The 16,767-nt window shown below is 36.2% G+C and overlaps 1 pseudogene; it reads right to left on the bottom strand.

Moving 5' to 3' along the window:
* Positions 1-336: 336 nt before the first annotated feature.
* LOC144454083 (large ribosomal subunit protein eL8 pseudogene) lies at positions 337-1,132 on the bottom strand (annotated as a pseudogene).
* Between the last annotated feature and the right edge of the window lie 15,635 nt (positions 1,133-16,767).

The following is a 16,767-nucleotide window of genomic DNA, read 5'->3' as shown; positions in this document are numbered from 1 at the left end:
TTCTGTGTAGAATCCCTCTAACTATCCTGATAATGACAAAGTTCTTAGAAGTTACATATATCATCTTTCCATAGAGAGAGGTAAACAGTTTATCCTTATTGAGGCTTTTATGGTTTCTCTCTCATGTTTACCTTTTTATACTTCTCTTGAATCCTGTGTTTGAAAGTCAAGTTTTCTTTTCAGTTCTGATCTTTTCATTAGAAATTCCTTAAAACACATTATTTCATCAAATATTCATTTTTCCCTCAAAGAACTATATCCTAGTTAGGTTATTCTTGGTTGTAACTCCAACTCTTTTGACTTTCAGAAGAATTTCAAGCCCCCTGCACTTTTTGTTCAATTTTTTTTTTTATTTTTATGTAGGGAAAATTCAAATATATATTTAACCCAATCTTTAGCTTTTACCTTTTCCAGCTTGGCAATATGAGTCACTGATTTTTGTTTGCAGAACATTACCACCCAAGTGATGAGAGATTTCATCTCATCTGTTGTTGTAATTGGTTTTGATGGCTTCTACCAGTTTTGCTAGGTCTCCCTTGTCTTCAGGATTAACCTTTGTGAAGGCAATGTTTGTGCAAGTCTTTCTGTGAACTAAGTAACCCAGTATGGCTTTACCTTTGAAAATACAGTAAGAAACCCCCATTTTCCCCCCAAGGCAGATAGGAAGACCACTAGCTCAATGGGATCCACATCATGTGCAATCACTACCCACTGTACTTTCTTGTTTTCTACCAGGGTGGTAACAGTGTTAACATCTGCTCTGAGGACAGGTGCTCTCTTAATGGGTTCATCTCCTTTGCCTGAAGTTTTTGTTCAGCCTGAGCCAGCAGCATTTGCTTCTTATCTTGCTTTGTCTGAGGTTTGTACTTGTGAGCCAGTTAAAGCAGTTTAGTTGCTCTCTCATAATCCAAAGCCTGCGTGAACTGGTTAATTGCTGGTGGCACTTTCAAACACTTATGAAGGATAGACCTTTGATGCTGCAGGCTGATGTACTGAGGCCATTTGACAAATCAAATAAGGTAACTTTGGGGCTGGATGTCCTGACCAATGCCAAAATTCTTGGGCCACGTCACAAAGGATTGACCACTTTCTTTGCCATAACTTGCTTGAGTTCTCCCCCAAACCCCTCCATATACCTGTAAAAAATGTCTCTGAACAAATTCTAGAACAGCATAACCCACAAAAAGACAGATTGAAACAAATTCCCAGCCTAAGACAACCTAGAGGGTTGATTGGAAAGGTCTATCATGCTGGGCTGAGAGAGGAGCAAAGCTCTGCTTGGGCGCACAGGCAAAGACCAGGCCTCAACAGACCTGTAGCAGGCTTCAGGGGACTGAATCATGGGCAGCTTGACTGTTTCCAGGTTTCTTAACCCACAAAGGCCAAAGACAGCTTAGCAGGTCAGTAGGAAAGGTCTGTGACCACTGTGAGAGAGAAGCTTGGACCCAGCTCCTGCCCCAGTGTAGCCCCAGGGAAGTGGCTGCTTCCCAGAGCTCTCAGGACACAGACAGAGTGGCAATCGAGTGACTGATCAGAGGGTGACTGCAGGAATCTCTTGCTTTGCCCATTGTGGTGCTCCTGGGGCAAGGAGGAGTGCTGGCATGGTGGAGTTTTTGGTGGCATTACAGTTCCAAGGCAGAAAAGACTGCTTGTGGTCACTCATAGATCATAGCACAGGACAGGAAAAGAGTAAACACCCCACCCCTTATCATACCAACTTGGAAGAACTCAAAATTTACAGGTCCCTAGAAGTATCTCTGAAAACAGCTGCACAAAACCCCTGAGGCTTGGGACAGTACATTCTCCACACTGGCAGCAGACCTTTACCTTCACAAAGAATTTATTATTCAACTAATTGACTGGGATCATGAGTGAATTGTGCAACAAAAGTCAGACAATAGAATCTTTCTTTGATGACAAAGAAGATCAAAATATAAAACCAGAAGAAGACAACAAAGTCAAAGCTGCTTCATCCAAAGACTCCAAGAAAAATATGAATTGGTCCCAAGCCATGAAAGAGCTCAAAAAGGATTTTGAGAAGCAAGTAAGAGAAGTAGAGGAAAAACTGGGGAGAGAAATGAGAGTGATGCAAGAAAATCATGAAAAATAAGACAACAACTTGCTAAAGGAGACCCCCCAAAAATTGAAGAAAATAACAACTTAAAAAATAGACTAGCCCATATGGCAAAAGAAGTCCAAAAAGCCAATGAGGAAAAGAATGCCTTAAAAAGCAAAATTGGCCACATGCAAAAGGAAGTCCAAAAGCTTACTGAAGAAAATACTTCCTTAAAAATTAGAATGGAGCAATTGGAAGCCAGTGACTTTGTGAGAAATCAAGACACGGTAAAACAAAACCAAAAGAATGAAAAAATAGAAAACAATGTGAAATGTCTCATTGGAAAAACAAATGACCTGGAAAATAGATCCAGGACATAAAATTTTAAAAATTATTGGACTATCTGAAAGTCATGATAAAAAAAAGAGCCTAGACATCATCGTTCAAGAAATTATCAAGGAAAACTTCCATAATATTCTAGAACTAGAGGGCAAAATAGAAATTGAAAGAATCCACTTATCACCTCCTGAAAGAACTCCCCAAAGGAAAAGTCCTAGAGATATTGTAGCCAAATTCCAGAGTTCCCAGGTCAAGGAGAAAATATTGCAAGCAGCCAGAAAGAAACAATTCAAATATTTTGGACACACAATGAGGATAACACAAGATTTAGTAGCTTTTAAATTGATGGACCAGAAAGCATGGAATACAATATTCCAGAGGTCAAAGGAGATAGGATAACAGCCAAGAATCACCTACCCAAGGCCGAGCTAGTATAATAAAAATGACAATCCTACCTAAGCTAATTTACTTATTCAGTGCCATACCAATCAAACTACCAAAAAATTATTTTATAGAGTTAGAAAAAATAATAACAAGATTCATTTGGAAAAACAAAAGGCCCAGAATATCAAAGGAACTAGTGAAAAGAAATGCAGGGGAAGGTGGCCTAGCAATTCCAGATCTTAAATTGTATTATAAAGCAGCAGTCATCAAAACTGCTTGGTACTGGCTAAGAAATAGGGAGGTGGATCAGTGGAATAGGTTAAATATGCAAGACACAGTAGTCAATGACTATAGTAATCTATTATTTGATAAACCCAAAGACCACAGCTTCTGGGATAAGAGCCCACTCTTTGAAAAAAACTGCTGGGAAAACTGGAAAAGAGTATGGCAGAAACTAGGCATAGACCTAAATTTCACAGCATATACCAAAATAAAGTCAAAATGGGTTCAGGACTTAGATATAAAGGCTGATACCATAAGTAAACTGGGAGAACAAGGAATAGTTTACCTATCAGATCTATGGAGAACAGAAGAATTCATGACCAAACAGGAGAAGAGAACATTATGAAAAGCAAAATGGATAATTTTGATTACATTAAATTGAAAAGTTTTTGCACAAACAAAGCCAATGCAACTAAGATTAGAAGGAAGGTAGAAAATTGGGAAAGAATTTTTACAACCAGTCTTTCTGATAAAGGCCTCATTTCTAAAATATATAGAGAATTAAGACAAATTTATAAGAACACAAGCCATTCCCCAATTGATAAATGGTCAAAGGATATGAACAGCAGTTCTCAGATGAAGAAATTAAAGCCATCTATAGTCATATGAAAAAATGCTCTAAATCATTATTGATTAGAGAATGCAAATCAAAACAACTCTGAGGTACCACATCACACCTATCAGATTGGCCAACATGACAAAACAGGAAAATGATAAATGTTGGAGAGGATGTGGGAAAATTGGAACACTAATACATTGTTGGTGGAGTTGCAAAATGATCCAAACATTTTGGAAAACAATTTGGAACTATGCCCAAAGGGCTACAAAAATGTACATACCCTTTGATCCAGCAATAGCACTTCTAGGGCTATATCCAAAAGAGATCAAACAAATGGGAAAAGAACCCACATGTACAAAATTATTCATAGCAGCTCTTTTTGTGATGGCAAAGAATTGGAAATTGAGAGGATGCCCATCAATTGGGGAATGGCTGAGCAAGTTGTGGTATATGAATGTAATGGAATACTATTGTGCCATAAGAAATGATAAACAGGCAGACTTCAGAAAAACCTGGGAAGACTTATATGGTCTGATGCTGAGTGAAGTGAACAGAACCAAAGGACTTTGCAGACAATAGCAGCCACGTCATGCAATGACTAAGAATGTTAAACTGAACCTTCTCAGCATTACGAGGATCTAAGACTCCAGAGGCCTCGGGATGGAAAATGCTCTCCACATCCAAAGAAAGAACTATGGAAGTCAAATCACTCTCACTTATTTTTACCTTCAGTTGAGTTTTGTTTCATCTTTCTGATGGTTCCTCCTATTGGTTTTAATTTTTACTTACAACTTCACTAATGTGAAAATATGTTTAATGGGTATGTAAATGTAAAGCCTATGTCAGATTGTGCGCCATCTTGGGGAGGGTGGGGGGTGAGAAAAAGGGAGAAAAAATTTTCAACTCAAAAGCATATGGAGAAAAAAAAATTAAAAAAAAAAAAAGAATCACCTACCCAGCAAAACTGAGTATAATCGTTCAGGGGGAAAAAACAGATATTCAGTGAAATAGAGGACTTTCAAGCAATCTTGATGAAAAGACCAGAGCTGAATAGAAAATTTGATTTTTAAATACACGACTCAAGAGAAGCATGAAGAGGCAAACAGGAAAGAAAAATCATAGGGGGTTTATTAAGGTTGAACTGTTTATTTTCCTGCTTGGAAAGATGCTATTTATTTGTAACTCATGAGACCTTTGGCAGTATTAAGGTATTTGGAGGGAAAAATTATATGGATAGGTAGATAGATAGATAGATAGATGGCAAAGGGTGGGTTGACGATGAAGGGGTGTCATCTGGCAAATAAAATTAAGGGGTGAGAGAGGATTATACTGGGAGAAGGAGAAAGGGAGAGGTAGAATAGGGTAAATTATCTCACATAAAACAGACAAGAAAGGGCTGTTACGGTGGAGGGGATGTGGGGGAAGGTAAGAGGGAATGAGTGAGCCTTATTCTCATAGGATTTGGATTAAGGAGGGAATAACATACAAACTCAATTAGGTATGGAAATCTACCTTACCCTAGAGGAAAATAGGGTGGAACGGGACAAGAAAGAAGGGGGATGATAAATGAAAGAGTAGGTTCAGGGAGGGGGTAATCTGAAGCAAACACTTCTGAGGAGGGACAGGGTCAAAAGGTAGAATAGAATAAATGGGGGGGTGGGATAGGATGAAGGGAAATATAGTTAGTTTTTTACAACATGACTACTATGAAAGTGTTTTGCATGACTACAAATATATAACCTGTATCAAGTTGCTTGCCTTCTCATTGGGGGGGGGAAATTTGGAACCCAAAATTTTAAAAGCAAATATTAAAAATTATTTTCACATTCAACTGGAAAATAAGATATACAGGCAATAGGGTATAGAAATCTATCTTTCCCTATAGGAAAACAGAAAGGGAAGGGGATGAGAAAGTAGGGGAGATAGAAGGGAGGGTAGATTAGGGGAAGGGGTATACAGAATGCATGCAGAGATAGAAGGGAGGGTAGATTAGGGGAAGGGGTATACAGAATGCATTCCATCTGGGGGTGGGGAGAGGGACCAGATGGGGAGAAAATTTGGAAGTCCAAATCTTACAGAAGTGAATGTTGAAAATTAAAAATAAATTAATTATTCAAAAAAAAGGAGCTATTTTCTTCAGTGAATTTTTGTACCTCTTTTCTGTTTTGTCCAATTTTATTTTTAAAGTGTTATATAGTTCGGTAATTTTGTGCTGCATTTTGTTATTTTCTTTCTTTACTCTCATTTATTTACCTGTTTTTTCCTTTACCATTCGTATTTTATTTTGAAAGTCATTTTTACCTCTTCTGATAATTTTTAGTGGGCAGGTGTCCAATTCACACTTTTTTTCTTTGAGGCTTTGCTTATAACTGTTTTAATTTCGTTGTCTTCTTCTGAGTTTGTATCTTGATCTTCCCTGTCACATAGTAACTTTTTTATGTTCAGGTTTGTTTTTTGTTGTTGTTTGCTCAATTTTTCCAACATATTTCTTGATTTTGTAATTCATGTTAAAGTTGGCTTCTATTGCTAGTTTAAGTGGTGAGGGGCACTGTCTCAAGCTTCAGATTTTTTGTTTTGCACTGCTGTTTTTGAAACTAATTCTGGAACTTTAGAAGTTTTTGGTACCTCCAGGGTAGTTTGATCTGGGGGGAGATGTGATTACTGTTCTCCTGATCTGTGCTCTGATCTTTACTCAGAAAGGGCCCCTGAAACCTTCAAATTTTAATAAATTCTGTTTTTCAGGGTCTCTGATTCCTTGGGATTGGATGTAATGGTGTTTCTCAGGGACCCTGATCTGTGATTACCAAAAGCATAACTAATCCATCAGGTTCCCACTTCCCCTCTCCTGATAGTGCTTTTCTCTAACCTTGAACTATGACCCAGAATTAGGTTATAGACATTTGATTTACCAAATATCATCTCGTCCTGTGTTTAGTGCTATGATAGGAATCCCTTATACTTTTTTTTTTTTTGGCCCAGTTGCTAGGTTCTCTTAACTGTCTGTAACATAAGAGTTCCTGAACCTGCTGCTGCTGCTGCTGTCATCACCAGCTAGTCCCAATGCTGGTGTTTCATACATGTGGGCTCTGGGCCAGCTTCCATTCTGGTGTCATAGATCTTTGAGCTCAGTTGTTTTGGGCTAAAATAATGTTTCACTCTCTCAGAATTTGATTTGAGGTGTTATTTTAAAGTTGTTTGGAGGGGAATGTTTGGAGAACTGGGCTGAGTGCTTTTTCTACTCTGTCATCTTCACTCTACGAAGAGTTTATATTTACATTATTGAGATAGCCTCTTTAGATTAATTTGCTTTTTTAATAATGTTTTATTATTTGTTTATAGATATCTGAGGCCAGGTGTTTTATTTCTGGCTCCTTTCTTGGCTTTTGCCACCTGTATACTTCTGAACACATCTATTGCTATTATTCTTCTGACATTTTAGGTCTTTTTTTTTAATTTAACATGGCAGATACACATTGGCAATTGTATTCCTTACTTCTCCTGACATGTTTATTTATGTAAAACTCTACATAAATGCATTTTAACCAGCATTTGTTTTATATAATCCTCTTCTGGCTAAGATACTAACATTCTCACATTTAAAGTCATGCTTTACAACCTTATTAGAATGTGGCAATACATTAGAAAAGAAATGTCACATTAATTTGAAAGTGTAGTGATCAAGTTATACTTAATCTGAATTATTGACTAATGCCACTTATTATGTTTGTATCTCTCTTTTCTAATACCTGTTCCTGAGAATGTCCCAAATGATCAGTCTAATAAAATTACTATTACATGTAGTAGATAGGAAAATGTATCACTACCTATTAATACCAAATATAGGCTTTCACATTTTACTTACAGGAGGGAGAGCAAACCATATGATTCTCTATGAAAATGCTGACATTACTGGGCACTAGAAAATTATTGCTTTCACAAATATGTGCCAGGTAGTTTTTATGCCAATTACATTAAAGTAGAATAATATTCAAAGCTGTCTCTAAAGAAGCTGTCCATTAAAAGAGAAAAAAAGATTCTATAATATGATTATTTTGCCTTGGCTTCCAACTAGATGAAAGATTATTATTGGGACTGTTAACAACTATACTTTTATGAACAGCCTAAACATTTCCTGTCTCACAGATGGTTCTGTAAAGGAGGGAATATTTTATCTACTGATTCTCTTAAAAAGGTATAATATAGCACTGGCACAATATCATAGACTAATTTCAAAGAGCTGGGACAATTTCTCTATACCCTGAGAGCTGGCCTTCATAGAACACTAAGCATGTTGTAAAACCTTGGGTTGTATGTTTCAAGATTTTTCTATACTAAAAGAAAAATCTATCCTAAGGGAAGTTTCAATAAAGTTTCCTTCAGTTTTCTACATTTTTTTTCCAGAAGCCAGTGTATTTTAAAATGCATACTAGTTCTGCAGAGAGTGATAATATCAACTGCTACTCTGTTGATATTAACTTCCTCATTACCTTTTTCATTAATTAACTGAAATACGAACTAACTTAAGAATTAACCTTATTGTTGTGCAGCAGAATTCCACTTACACATTTCTACCCCGAAAGAACATAGTGATAAATTAAGGGATACTAATTTGTTAAACTACATTCTAGAAGAGTAATTTTTTTTTGTTTCTTTGGGTTTTTTTTACCTGAATATCATGGCCTATTTTTCTCACCTCCATGGTGCCAGAAAATAAGATAATAAGTCCATTTAACCAGGGCCTCTACCTCCTAAATCTGACAAATTGGGTATAGCAAAGGAAGATTAGAATTATGAGAAGTCCATATTTTTTAGTTTTAGAAATATTTCCATTGTTACCATGGGATTTATAATTAAAATTAAATAACATGATTTCACAATTTCTAATTTCTTAATTGCCATTTCAGATGCTTAAGTGAACATCAAAAAGTCATAAACTAAAAGCCATGGAGACCAGATCACTTGAAATATCAATGAACAATTCTGGTTTTAAAAAATTCAGTGCCCAATCTATATTTAAAACATTATAGTCTCAAACATATTTAAAATAAAGACAGGCCTTGTTGCTATATATGTAAACAGCAATCATTTCCTAATGCTGTAGAGACTAGGACTATGTAGCCTATGCATAGGAATGGTAAAGTCTCTTCTTTTAAGCCAAATATTCTTCCAAATAGTCTTTGACCAAATTAGACTCTGAATATTCCAGGTTCTATTTGTAAGAATATCAGGTGCTCAGAAAGCACATTTATTAATGGAAGATCTGTGAAACATTTCACTGAAGACAAAGGCATAAAACAGCTTGTTCCTGCAATATTTTAAATATTTGAGAGTAGAGATATCAGGGTGAGAAAGGAATCATGAAAAGACAAAAACACAAGAAAAATAGGAAGATGAGATATGTCCCTAAATATATCAATGAAAAGTAGAAATTTAACTTGTATTTCAAGCCCATACCATTTCAGAGGGCATCAGTATATTTATTTTTCTCATTTTACATTTTTGTAAATATTGTAGTCATCCTCCAACTTCTGAAAGTTTGAATTCCAACAAAGAGTAAGTCAGTTTGGAACTTGGAATACAAGCTCTTTCTTCCAATAAAATGATCTAATAAATAGTGGTTTATGTCCCAGACTTCATCAAAAAAAACCATACTACCTCTAAAGATTTCTTCAACAGCCATCTCCATCTCTAATTTGCCTGTCTTTGGAGATGTAATCATATCATGATTAATTGAAGAACAGATTTTTTTTACAACTTACCTGGTGATTATGGCAATACATCATTAGTTTTTCAAATGCTATGGCCTATACACTGATTCTCCTAGTTTACTATTGTGGAAAATATTTTTAAGGCAACAAAAACATTCAATCAGCTCACACTTAGTGTCTTCTTAGTGGTAAGTACTGTACTAGTGCTTGAAATACAAAGGCAAAAATGAAGTCACTGCCCTCAAAGGACAGGGTGATAACACATGCACACATAAGTATACAAAAAAAAAGAGGCTAAATTCAAGGGGAGGCACAAGAAGTGAAGAGTTTCTGGAAAGGCCTCATGTAGTACGTTAGTTGACTGAACTCTCAGTTGGGGTACTAGGACATCCAACGGGGAAAAATGCCAAGGTAGAATTCCCCAATTGGACAAATCAAATATCATGAATGATAAAGCAATAGAACATAGATGGTAAAGTTTAAGTAGATTACAGACTCAGTTAGTTTGGTTAACTAAAATTGGTTACTTAAGAGTTCACCCTAGGTAGTTACACAGAAAATGAAGAATACACATCACCTCATTTATGACATTCTGTTCAACATGCATTAATTCATTAATAATATATGGTGTGAAATTCTTGTACATCTTAGATAGGTGCTACAGGTAGACAGTGAGCCAAGCCATGACCTGCAGAAGAGACAAAGATTGGACTGAGCCATCTTCAGAATTGAAGAAGAGATGATTGGACTGAATTGCACTTGGGAAGCTGCATCATATTTATAGTGATACCAAACTGCTCCCTGCCATTAAGTTAGCCTCTTTATTACTGATATTCTTTAGGCAATACTTTATAAGTCATGGAGTATCACAGTCTGTGAAGATTCTCAGTGGCATATAACTAAAAGGAAAGATTCACGAGTATCAGAAAGCTGTAGCATATTTGTGAGAACTGTCTTTGTGTATGAAGTGGCAGAAGAGATCAAGAACATGTATGGCCAAAGATGGAAGATCAGTTTTATAGTGAGAATGAGGAACTGAATGCTAAGTAAAGTTTTATGTCAGTATCCACAGAGTATGAAAAGAACTATTGGGTAATTGTGTGAATCTTCTCTGGATGGTTGACAAAGAGATGTGGTTAAAAATGACATGGTGGGGGGGTGGAGCTAGGTGACACAGTGAATACAGCACTGGCTCTGAAGTCAAGAGTACCTGAAGTGAAATCCAGCCTTAGACATTTAAAACGTACTAGGTGCATGATCCTGGGCAAGTCACTTAACCCTGACTGCCTCACAAAAAAAAAAAAATGACACAGAGCCAAAGGTTGTAGGTGGTTTGTGATCTGCACTGGAAGAGGGAGTACTCATATTAATTATATCACAGGTCCTTTGTTGTCATTAATAATGTGTTGCCTTGTGTGTTTGCCATTCCAAAAATAACTGACATTTCTTAGCACTTTCAACTTGCGGAGAACTTTTTGTGCATTGTCATTGATCTTCACAATAATCTTATTATTGGCATTTTACAGATGAGGGAATAGGTTTACAAAGACTTAAACTGCTTCTCTAATCAGTATAAAAATAAATAAAACATTCCCAGATTATTCTATTGGGCCTAGAAAGTTGGGGTTGTCCTTGGTCACATTTAAATAAGTATTCTTGGCCTCCTTTTACTGCTTCTTTTTTACGGTACTGGGAGAGCACCAACATATTTTTGCAGGAAATAAATTCAAAAGGTCCTCCACAAAGGATATAAGACCTAGGGGGGGAAATGGAATAGAGAAAAGAGGTTAAAATAGTATGTCAATTAAATTAATTTTAGGCCATCACCACCCATTCACTAGTTTATTATTTGTCTTTAGACTCTTCAGATTTGTTTTTTTTTTAAAATGTTCAGGCATCATGGTTCTAATTCTAATAGTTACCTTAGCATAATTTTTTATTGTAATATAAAAATGATAAATATTCTAGAAAAAACATAAGTAGTAGAACCGATTCAACAGAAAAAAATACAATTTTGGTAGAAATCTTCAGGGCCACACAGAGCATAATATAATGGGTCAATGCAGCAGTCCCATCCATGTTAGCATGACATCTTAAAGCCATTCCTGAGACTGCTGCCTCACTTTTCTCCATCTTCTGGACTCACTTTGATAAAAGCTTGAGATTTTTCATTGTTCAGAGTCACTCACAGCTAGGAAATATGGTCTTATTGTACTCCTTTCTTTTTAAAAAGCACTTGCTTTTCAGGGGAGTGGGGGTACAGAATATTTCGTGTTGAATAAGAACATCTATCATAGTTTAAACAGAATTTCAGGAATGACAGGTACCTTATTTAGATAAGGTGACACATTACAGCTTCTTTTTACCCTCTTTTTACTTATACAGTGAGATCTATATAGAGACTAAATTACTCTATCAGACCAAGTAAGTAACAAAGTCAGGCCCCATCTTGTGAGTTTTCCATTTCATATCCCCTTGAATTCATCTTCTAGCCATTTGAAGGACATCTGAAGTGGATTTTTGGATTCGGTGCTCACAGTATCAAATATTTCTGTTGGCTACATTGAGTGATAATGCTGACTGAAATTATTTTTTGTAGCATAAGGTTATTGGCAGGAATTGTAATGCTACTGAATTGCTGCTACAGGCAATTAAGAATCTGGATGAAAAAAGAATGAAGTGGCTATGAATGTCAGTGTTCACCATTTAAAATACATTTTAAATGCTTTCAGAAGTCTATATCATAATGGATTCTCTAAATGGAAAGGAAAAATGAGAACAGTTAGAGAATGCTTTATTCCATTATAAAGCATCTTCATTAACAGTAACAACCTCATCGTTAAATCAATTAATAAGAATGTGAAGTTAAGAGGGCATCTCCTGTTTTACTTGGGATTTAGAAGATGCACAACTTCCTAAAGTTGAAGTATATTTGCATATAAGAATAACAATAAAAACATAATTCTCATCAAATACTTAGTATAGTAGTCTACATAGTGTAATGGAAAGAACACTGCACATGGAGTCAAACAACTTAGTTTCAAACTGTGTGACTAATAAAAGTTATAGGATAGAAGAATCTATAAGTTTGAAGAAAATTCAGGGTACTGCTAGTCTAGCTCAGTCTTTATCAAGAATCCCTCTATGTTCTTGTTCAGTCATTTTCATTTATGTCCAACTGTTCATGACACATTTAGTATTTTCTTGGCAAGGATACTAGAGTTGTGTGCCATTTACTTCTCCAGATTATTTTACAGATGAGGAAACTGAGCAAACAGGATTAATTGACTTGCCCAGGATAACATAGCTAGTAACTGTCTCAGGCCAGATTTAAATTCAGATCCTGATTCCAACCCCAGTGTTCTAACCACTATGCCACCTAGCTGCCCTGTCCCCCATGACATACTAGCAAATGGTTATCCAAATCCTCATTGAAGAATTCTACTAAGGAAGAACATATTACTATCAGAAATCCATTACATTTTTTTGAGCATTCATATTTGCTTACATTGAGAAGAACTCTTCCTCTTTGAAACTCCTACTTCTTTAGTCTTTGTTCTCTATTTTGTAGTCTAGGAGGACAAGTCTAAATTGTTTATAAAAATCACAGACTTTCAGCTACTTGAGGGGTCTTTGAACTTCTTGTTGTTTTAAAAATTTGATAATTAAGTTTCAGAATAATTGGCTTTCTTTGTAATCCTACATATTTTATTTTATGCATTTAAAAACTTTATTCCAAAAAGAGATCCAAAGGCTTCATCACCTACAAATGGGCTTGTTACATTTTCAAGGGTTTAAGAACTCCTGCTACAGTAGAAGAAAGGGGAAAAAAAGCTTGGAATACAAAAATAATTCTTTAAGAATGAGCAAATATACTAAATTAAGTCCATGATTATGTCCAAATGTAATTATGTGAAATTCCATATTCCTTACTCTGTGAAAAGGAGTTCTTTGAGAAAATTTAAATGCTAGTGATAATTTCCATTTGGAGTAATAAGTATGACCTTATTAATACATCTGTCAGGTAATAACTGTCTTTTAAGTCAGTTAATAAGCACGTATTAAATGCCTAATATGTGTCAGTGTGAATGGAAAGAGACACAAACAAAGGAAGAAGAGCAGTGCCTTCTCACAAGGAACTCAGTCTAACGGGAGAGACAACTTATAAACAATTATGTGCAAACAAGGTGTAAATGTGACAAATTGGAAATAATCAATAATGAGATGTAAGGCACCTTTTCTAAGACCATATGATTTATATAACTTCAATGAATAGATGGGTAATGGATGACTGTCCAATTACAATCCTTCCATAGTAGAAAGAGTATTAGATTTGAAGTCGGAAGTCTACTTAATGGTCCTGTGAATCTGCACAAGGCAGTTAAATCCTCTGGATTCTAGATTCCTCATCTAAAAGATGAGAAGGCTGTACTAGAAAGAACTCTGAAGTTCCTTCTATCTTTAAGTCTGTGATTATATAATCCAACAACTTGATGAAAATGTTGTCAGATTTGAAGTTACAAATTTATTCAATGTGCAAAAGATACCTTTTCTATATAAATTTATTTATTACATTTTAATTTATTATGTTTAATATATTATAAAAATATTCATTCATTTAATAAACTTTAAATGCCTACTATATTCAAGACACTGTATTAGGTTTTGGTAGAGATGCATTAATAGGGATTCTTAACCTGAGAGTCATGAACTTAAATAAATTTAATATCTGTAGTTCAATTGTAATTCTATGTATTTTATTTAATGCATTTTCAATATTATTCTTAGAAGAGGTCCATAGATTTCACCAGAGTGGCAAAGTGGTTCATGACATACATACACATAGATATACAACATTGAACTCCTGTTCTAAGCCTTCTCTTCCCTAATTTAAAAGTCTATAATTCCTTAAAATTAACATTAAGAGAAAATATAAACATTCAACTTCCATAAATAATTTGTCATTTTTAAATTTTAAACAAAAACATATAGGTTCAAGCTGTTACCTCATTGAGTTTAACTTTCATTTTTTTCCCAATAATTAATTGACATCTGTTAAGGAGCTCCAAACCTGTCAATAGACAAACTAGTCAATAGATTACCTAGAGAGCTGAACCTCACAAAATGAAGATACAATTGTGATTAAAACAATAAAACAAAACAAACAGAAAGAGAAGTATTTAATAATGACCATGAATTAAGCAATGGGGAAATGAGAAATAGACAAACCTGTTACAAGCACATTGATTATCAAAGGAAGTTCTTACCGTAGTCAATTCTTACTATCTGAAAAATGAGTTACATAATGAAAATAACATTCCTTATAATTACATTAAATATATAAATTATTCTTGAAAAGAGGATGGGAATGGGTTGCCAATGGCTACATATCCTGGGCTAAATAATGCTTTTTATGCATTTGTCTGGGTTTGCAGAAGTGCCAAGGTCTGTTACTTTGTCTAATAGGAAGGCCAGGAAAGGAGAGCACAGTCAATATCCTTACTGAAATATGGGGCCAATAGCTTCCAATAAAACTCATAATCTGATTTTATCCCCTACGTAGATACATGCTTATATTTAATGAAAGTAGAATTTTCTTTGTTAGGCAGCATGGTCAAGAAATCCCAAACATTGATTTAGTACATACACATACATGCACAAACATGCACACACACATATATCTATCCAGTCTGGTCAAGGAATGCCAAACATTGATTTTATACATACACACACACACACACACACACACACACAGAGGTACATGCACACCTAATCTGGGGGACTAGAAATGCCAAATACTGATTTTACACATAAAGTCCAGAAGGCCTATGTCTTAAGGGTCTGTCTACTACTGCTTCATTTATATTACATACTCTTAGTAATGTCTTTCTTCCTAGGATTCATGTCTCTTCAGCTCTGTTGGAAACAACACTGTATCATCTGCACTCCAAGTCCTGCAGATCTACTGTAAATAAAAGCCTTCCTCTCTTTTTCCAGAGGAAGAAACATTTGTGAATTAATGAGTATCCTTTTTTCTTCAAAATACTCATCCCAGCAATCCATGACTTGTTGAGGTACACTATTTCCTGAGCCATATTCTCCTACCTGAAGCTGAGTAAGAGAGGTCTTCTGTCCTGTCTGCTACTTACCCTCCATTCTAAACAGCCAGAATTTGTTGTCAGTAAATCTTTAAGATGTCTGAATAGGGCGGAGCCAATATGTCAGAGTGAAAGCAGTGATTTGCTTGAGCTCTCCCCCAAACTCTTCAAATACCAGTAAAAAATGGCTGTAAACAAATTCTAAGGCAGCAGAACCCACAAAAAGACAGCCTGAAGCAAATTTCCAGCCCAAGACAGCCTGGATGGTTGATCAGAAAGGTATATCAAGCAAGGCTGTGAGTGGAGCACAGCACGGCATAGGTGAGTGGGCTGTAGCAAACCTGGAGCAAGCCTCAGAGGACTGAATTGTGGGCAGCTGTGGTGGATTCCAGACTTCTCAACCAGGAATGCCAAAGACAACTTAGAAGGTCAGTGGGAAAAGTCTGTGAGAGAGGAGCTAGGTCTCAGAGCCAGTTCCAGAGTGCAGAGCGCAAAGGGCCGGTCCCGGGCGGTGGCTGCATCCTGAGCTTCCAAGCCACAGACTGAGGGGGAATTGAGTGGCTTATCAGAAAGGGATTGCAAGGATCTCTTTGCCAGTTCTGAGGCAAGAATCTCTTGCTTTGTCTGTGCGTAGATCTAGGTCACAGTTCTGGGTGTCAGTCCTGGGGCGAGGAGGAATGCTGGCATGGTTCAGCTTATACTGGCTGTGGATAGGAAACCTACCTCACAGTCCCAAGACAGAAAAGACTGCTTGTGTTCACTCATAGACCAGGAAAGGAGTAAACACCTCGCCCCTCATCATACCACCTTGGAATACCGGAAAATTTACAGGTCCCTAGAAGTATCTCTGAAAACAGCTGTACAAACCCCCAAAGCTTGGGACAGTACATTCTCCACATTGGAAGCAGACTCTTACCTTGACAAAGAGTTTAAAACTCAAGTAATTGGCTGGGATCATGAGCAAAAAGAGTCAGATTATGCTATCCTACTTTGGTGGCAAAGAAGTTTAAAACATACAACCAGAAGAAGACAACAAAGTCAAAGCTCCTATATCCAAAGCCTCCAAGAAAAATGTGAATCTGTCCCAGGCCTTGGAATACCTCAAAAGGGATTTTGAGAAGCAAATAAGAGAAGTAGAGGAAAAACTAGGAAGAGAAATGAGACCGATGCAAAAAAACCATGAAAAACAAGTCGACAGCTTGCTAAAGGAGACCCAAAAAAAATACTAAAGAAAATAACACCTTAGAAAATAGCCTAACCCAAATGGCAAAAGAGGTCCAAAATGCCGATGAGGAGAAGGAGGCCCTAAAAAGCAAAATTGGACAAATGGAAAAGGAAGTC

This window comes from Phascolarctos cinereus, unplaced genomic scaffold (assembly GCF_003287225.1).
Source record: "Phascolarctos cinereus isolate Bilbo 61053 unplaced genomic scaffold, phaCin_HiC Scaffold_726;HRSCAF=1367, whole genome shotgun sequence".
Lineage (NCBI taxonomy): Eukaryota > Metazoa > Chordata > Mammalia > Diprotodontia > Phascolarctidae > Phascolarctos > Phascolarctos cinereus.
Note: the sequence above shows the minus strand (reverse complement) of the source record. Positions and strands in the feature narration are given on the sequence as shown.